The sequence below is a fragment of the Entelurus aequoreus genome, linkage group LG01 (genome assembly GCF_033978785.1).
Source record: "Entelurus aequoreus isolate RoL-2023_Sb linkage group LG01, RoL_Eaeq_v1.1, whole genome shotgun sequence".
Taxonomy (NCBI): domain Eukaryota; kingdom Metazoa; phylum Chordata; class Actinopteri; order Syngnathiformes; family Syngnathidae; genus Entelurus; species Entelurus aequoreus.
In genome coordinates, this window is record NC_084731.1 from 44200682 (window position 1) to 44207744 (window position 7063).

General features: G+C 37.9%; 1 protein-coding gene across 3 annotated transcripts in view; it reads left to right on the forward strand.

Moving 5' to 3' along the window:
• Positions 1–6575, forward strand: part of LOC133652704 (sodium- and chloride-dependent GABA transporter 2-like) — a 105099-nt gene extending 98524 nt beyond the window's left edge. For all 3 annotated transcript variants that reach the window (XM_062051730.1, XM_062051740.1, XM_062051747.1), the window contains one exon: positions 1–6575. This exon is cut by the window's left edge and continues 505 nt beyond it. The gene's annotated coding sequence lies outside the window, so the exon portion shown is untranslated.
• Positions 6576–7063: the final 488 nt, after the last annotated feature.

Here is a 7063-nt window from a genome sequence, read left to right on the forward strand (position 1 = left end):
ATGGACTGCATACCGTTTAGATGTAATATGTTCTTTTTTTACACTTTTGAGTCTCATTTGCAAGTATGCATTCATTTTAGTTTCTCCGAGGTGTGTTGGCGGAGCCAGGAAGTAGTCTTTGCCATTAAGTTGAATGTGCCAGCCCTGTATTTTGTTGAGCCCGACAAAGCGTTTATACCCTAAGTATTTTACTTATTACTTTGTTGATTATAACCTACATCTTAGATGGGGTTTGGATTGACAAGTTTTGAGGTGTGGAAAATCGCTATGTAAAATCAATATTGCCAATTATTAGCATGTATATGGCATATACACTGTAAATTAGGATCGAGCTACCCCATTTGTTTTAATTTATTTATTTTATGTTGGAATATTGCAGAAGTTATTTTGAATCTCATATAAGTTATATAGGCATACTTTAATTTTGTACGTTCAAGTCATCAGTATTTTGAAGTAAAAATTCTAACTCTAAGCTAGCCATAAAAGATGTTCGCGGGAGCAAAATAGACTGCTTGTATCGGACATTTTAAATGCAGGTCGATTGAATCCGATACCTGTTTTTTGCTGATATAGGAACGATATCAGTATCGGATCAGGACACCCCAACAATGCGTGGTAATATAACTGTATCGCTTATTTCACCATCTACTTTTTTCCTAACGCATACTGTATATTCCATCTGTATTTCATTACGTTGCCGCATTATTTGCTCTAAATTGCCCCGCCATCTCAGATTTAGCTGTTACTTCACACATTGGCTACTCAACTGCAGAGAGTACCTGGCATCTATTAGAGGTAGTTCTTTCTTTGTACAAGTGCCTTATTTTTATAATAATGTACAATCATAGTTGTCATTGTTTTTTCCACTAATAGTGATACTTCTTAAAATTGAATTTGAAGTAAATTATGCATAATAATACATTCAATATAATATATATCGTATTGATCCGAATATAAGATGACACTGAATATGAGATGACCTGTCTTTTTTGAGACTAAAAAACATTTTTAAGATTTTGTTTTGTAGCAATAATGTTGGCCCTACGATGAGGTGGCGACTTGTCCAGGGTGTATCCCGCCTTCCGCCCGAGTGCAGCTGGGATAGGCTACAAGAGGGGGACAAGCGGTAAAAAAAGGATGGATTTTCATATCAGAGAAATAACAAGTGGTAGATTGCAATAAAAGGGCTATCATATTTCTTAGCAGCTGGACTTTTTAAAGTATTTTAAAGCATAATTTAAAATTAGCATTTTTACTTCTCTTCTGTTGTTTGCTCACTTGCTAACAACCTTCACAACACTTGTTTTGCTGTTTGAGTGAGTGGCGAAAGAAAAGCTCTGACTTGATCGGGAAGAAGTAATTTAGCACCCCCTGTTGGTAAGCATGTGTAGACCTTGCATATAGGACAGACCTGGACAAATTAAGGCCCGGGGCTTAAATTTAAGATTTTCAATATGGCCAGCCAGACATTCCCAAATATTTTTTTTAGATCTTTAAGATGGAAACTGTAGCTGCCATTATGATGTGCAGTGATGTTTTCAAATGACCGTAAGTCTTGAACTATACAAAGTATTTCAATGGTTGGAAATTGCGCTTTTGCATGAATTACTAGTTGCTAAGGTAATCTAATTAGTTACTAAGGTAATCAAATTAGTTACTATGGTAATCTACGTCACAGCAGCTCAGACGAGGCACCAAGCAGTGTGGGTGGGGAGCGTTTCCACAGAGTGTTTCCAGAGCGATAATATATATATACATATACAGTATATATTTTCTATTTTTTAAATCGGTTCTTGGAATTTATGAATCAATTAAAAAACGATATAAACAAGAAATGTGATTCTCCCCCAATAAATTAGCCTAAAGACGGGTGCTCCAATAATGTTTTCACATCTGAATCACGACTCTTATTTATTCCGATTTTAAATCGATTAATAACTTTGTAGAATTTTTTTTTGTTCTTTTTAAGAATTTTTAGGCTATCTGTAATTTATATACCAAATAATCTATTACAAAAATCGATTTGAATCGAATCATCAGCCCAGGAATCGGAATTGAATCGGGAGTTGTTGTAAGAGTCCCATCCCTAATGGTTAGCAGTTTTATTTTATTTTCCTCAGCTTTACAGATGCCATGTGTGCCCTTGAAGATGCGCGCTTAAGACATCTGATAGTAAAGATAATCAATAACGTTGTTTTCCTTTTCTGAGGAGTGGGGGGGAGGGGGTGCTTGAGGTGCGGAGTTTAGTTATTTAAGTGGACGCACTCTGCGATTATTGGTGCTCGGCGTCCACTAGGCCACTGTTGGAAGGAAATTCAGCAGACATAAATGTGCAGTGTGGTGGCGTAAGCTTGTTTTTTTACAGTGGTTTTTTTTAGTGTGCATTTTTTGAAAAAAAAAAAAAAGACCCAACATTTTCTGCCCTGCCAGAGCAGCCCTTTCGTATTTGCGGCATGGCAACACTTGGCTTCCTTCCCCTGCACCGTCTGCTTAGTTAAGTCGGCCTCTTGCTGGGCGTCACTGTGCCAGTTTGGACATTTACGCTTCATTTCCATTTTGGCACCTTTCCGCTCACGCTGCCCGGACATTTTAGGCCGCCAGCCAAGCAGCACGCATGACCTCATCATCACCAAACACATCAACTCAACATTTGGCAAAGATTGTATTTAAGCGAGCATTAATACGATTTCAGCTGAGAGGGAAAAGATCTCTCGGTTTTTTTTACTTCTCAGGGAAATGCAGGAAAGTTTTGTTGTGATTTTGTTTCTCCCCTGGTAGCATAGCATGCCGCTAAATAACTTCTCAAGTCAGGAGAGTCAATAAACAGCCAGGTTAGAAGTATTTGATCCCCTACCAACTTGAAGCATTCCAATGTGCCCATGAAATGAAGTCAGGATGGCCCGATTCCACTTTCTGTCCGATACCACTTTTGCAACATTGTATATCTGCCGATACATGTACCATAAGGTACCTTCTATAGATTTATATGAATGTACAGTGCTACTGTACTCCGGTTTTTGTTAGTAATCTGTTTTAAAACCCGAATTGTACGAAAAACAAAGCAACTTTTCTCCCAAAAGAAATAATTGGTTCCAGACACCAGAAGACAAAACAGTATAATTATAGTTTTACATGAAGAAAACAATGCAAAACACATTTTAATGATTAATTAAATCACTGGAACCTTTAATGAAGACTTGCTGGGAAAGTCACGTAGACGCCATTTTTCTACTTTTCTACAAATTCTTTCTTGAATTAAACAGTGTTTCTTAGGGGTAAGAATTTTCATGTTGAATCTCAGTCGTTAGATTTAGCCCATAGTCGACGATCGGCTTACGTTTTTTTTCTTTGCTTGCATCCATATAGCATGAATTCTAGCAAGAGCACAGCGAGCATGTGGGACTTTTTCTACCACAAAAAAACTAAAACTCTCAGATGAACAAATAAACACAGCAGAGATCAAAAAGTTCACTGAGGTCCTCAGATCAGCGGGGTCAGCTTTGGTTCTAAAACTTGACGATGTAGAGCGGGGTGTCTCCGCGGGGCTATTTACAGCCCGCAGCTCCATTTTTATTGGCCCGCCACATATTCTAAATACAAAATAATCATGTCCCGGATTAGAACGTTACACACAAAAAATAAATTTCCCCCAAAAATGGGACCTGAAAACCAAAATGGCCGACGACCTGTGCATCTTACAGTTCTTTCATGTTTTCCGTATGTCCTGTCATGATGAACATGTGTACCACTTTTTTGCAAGAGATGCTAAGTTTTCGATTGTGTTAAAGCCCTCAAAAAAGTTTTACAAACCCAAAACCAGTGAAGTTGGCACGTTGTGTAATTCGTAAATAAAAACAGAATACAATGATTTGCAAATCCTTTTCAACTTATATTCAATTGAATAGACTGCAAAGACAAGATATTTAATGTTTGATTTTTTTTTTGCAAATAATCATTAACTTAGAATTTAATGGATGTAACACATTGCAAAAAAGTTGTCACAGGGGCATTTTTATCACTGTGTTACATGGCCTTTCCTTTTAACAACTCTCAGTAAACGTTTGGGAACTGAAGAGACCAATTTTTTAAGCATTTCAGGTGGAATTCTTTCCCATTCTTGCTTGATGTACAGCTTTAGTTGTTCAACAGTCCGGGGTCTTCGTTCTGTATTTTAGGCTTCGTAATGCGCCACACATTTTTAATGGGAGACAGGTCTGGACTACAGGCAGGCCAGTCTAGTACCCGCACTCTTTTACTATGAAGCCACGCTGTTGTAACATGTGGCTTGGCATTGTCTTGCTGAAATAAGCAGGTTACTTAACGTTGCCTGGAGGGCAGCATATGTTGCTCCAAAACCTGTATGTACTTTTCAGCATTAATGGTGCCTTCACAGGTGTGTAAGTTACCCATGCCTTGGACACTAATACACCCCCATACCATCACAGATGCTGGCTTTTGAACTCTGCGCCTATAACAATCCGGATGGTCCTTTTCCTCTTTGTTCCCGAAGACACGACGTCCACAGTTTCCAAAAACAATTTGAAATGTGGACTCGTCAGAACACTTTTGCATTTTGCATCAGTCCATCTTAGATGAGCTCGGGCCCAGCGAAGCCGGCAGCGTTTCTGGGTGTTGTTGATAAATGGCTTTGTCTTTGCATGGTAGAGTTTTAACTTGCACTTACAGATGTAGTGATGAATTGTAGTTTCTGACAGTAGTTTTCTAAAGTGTTCCTGATTCCATGTGGTGATATCCTTTACACACTGATGTCGCTTTTTGATGCAGTGCCGCCTGAGGGATCGAAGGTCACGGGCTTAGCCGCTTACATGCAGTGATTTCTCCAGATTCTCTGAACCTTTTGATGATATTACGGACCGTAGGTGGTGAAATCCCTAAATTCCTTGTAATAGCCCCATCCTTATTTGTGGATGACTGAGCATTGAAACTGCTTTTATACCCAATCATAAGACCCACCTTTTACCAATTAGCCTGTTCACCTGTGGAATGTTCCAAATAAGTGTTTGATGAGCATTCCTCAACTTTCTCAGTCTTTTTTGCCATATGTGCCAGCTTTATTGAAACAGGATGCAGGCATCACATTTTAAATGAGCTAATATTCGCAAAAAATAACAACGTTTTCCAGTTCGAACATTAAATATCTTGTATTTGCAGTGTATCTAATTGAATATACGTTGAAAAGGATTAGCAAATCATTATAATCTGTTTTTATTTACGATTTACACAACGTGCCAACTTCACTGGTTTTGGGTTTTGTAGTTGGAGCTATAATAATAATGATAATTAGATAGGCTCATGCCCCCCCACCCCTCCCCCCTGACCCAGAGAGGGACAAGCGGGAGAAAAATGGATGGATGGATAGAAAAAAAAAATTGTAATTAAATTAAATTGATCTAAAAAAAAAAACAACTTTACCCACTTGCTCCCAGGGCCACCCACACTGGTTTAAAAATGTAACTTAGATATTGGGTTTCACAATGTAAAGCGCTTTGAGTCACTAGAGAAAAGCGCTATATAAATTCATAATAATTCACTTCACTTCACTTCACAATTCTTAGGCAAAGTGCTTTACTTTACTGTATAAAAGTACAAGAAGATGGATAAAATAATAAATATATTACATACGTTACTTTGAAAAAAACCATCATGCTATTATGAAACAAAAAAACATTTGTTACCGTGGCGTACCAATAAATGTTAAAGGCAGCCACACTGGAGAACAGTCCAAAATTCCAAGGCAGAAGATAATTGATGATCTCAATGGAGCAGGAAAGAAAAGCTGTCATGGATTAAGGGGGTATATGTAGGAAATCAGCAGGGGATCAAGTACTTCTTTGCCCCCACTGTAATGTGGATGCTGTTGCCCAGGAAAAGAATCCAGGCCGAGCTGAGAAAGTAAGAACAAGTCGCCACACACTTCATGTTTGGTTGTACAATCATGCAGGCCATGAATCAACGTGTGCCCAAAAAATTACTCAGAGTGTATTATTTTATTTTATCAAACCAGTCTTTTATATCACATGACAGCTCAGATGGCGTGAGGAGCTTGGTTATGGAGTGATGTGCCGCACATTTTCAAAATGAAAAGTTTTAAGCGTGAACATCTTTAACGTATTCTAAAATAATAATAATAATAAAGCTGCCAGACCTCAACAGCCAGTTGCTGTTTGTCTAACATTAATAGCAGCCATAACATTCCAAATGCACAATATGCAAGTACTCTACTTCCCACTACCTCTTGTTCTAAAAATGGAGTCTTGAAGCGAACTAAATATCATCACACTTTAACATCTCATCCAAAATAGAGGCACAGTTGGACTAAAGTGATGATATGAATATTGCATGTTGTGTTTTACATACATTTCAAGCCAAAACAAGTCTATCTTACCTGAGTCTGCCTTAAGCTTGCTGCTGGCTATTTTTTTTTATTTTACTACTATATCTTAAAAATGTTGGGGTAAAATGTCTCTTTGCATTTTTGTATTGACGGATTTATTGTTCCTTTTATACGTCTGTATGTCATTTTAAATGTGTATAATAAAATCTATTATGTGGCAGTATGGGTCATTTATCCATCACTATACATTATTATGATATTTCACAATTCGTTACCTGAGAACAAGGCGCATTGATGTCAGCATGTCTTAATGTGTGCCCGTAAGCACTCCTTACAATTAAAAATTATATCTATTTCAAATGTTGGTGTTTTTCTTAGAAATAATTGCGTGTGACAAATTAGCATATTTGGCCTTTGTGTGCCTGTATGCGTTCCCTACATTGCATGAGCATTAAACATAAGAAGCCCTGTGCATTTCCCAAAACTATAGCATGTATGGGCTCCATGTTGCTGTATGCACTCCCTGCCATGTCTGAGCATTTCAAAATAAGCATACACAAACTAACTCAAACGTGTGTGTATTTTCTTAAGACAACTCAGAATGCAGTTTAGTTGTGTGTGTGGCCTCCACGTGCCTGTCTCATACTTGCCAACCTGTTATGTTATTGTTTTAAATAACACATCGTTGGATGTCTTGTAGAACTGTCT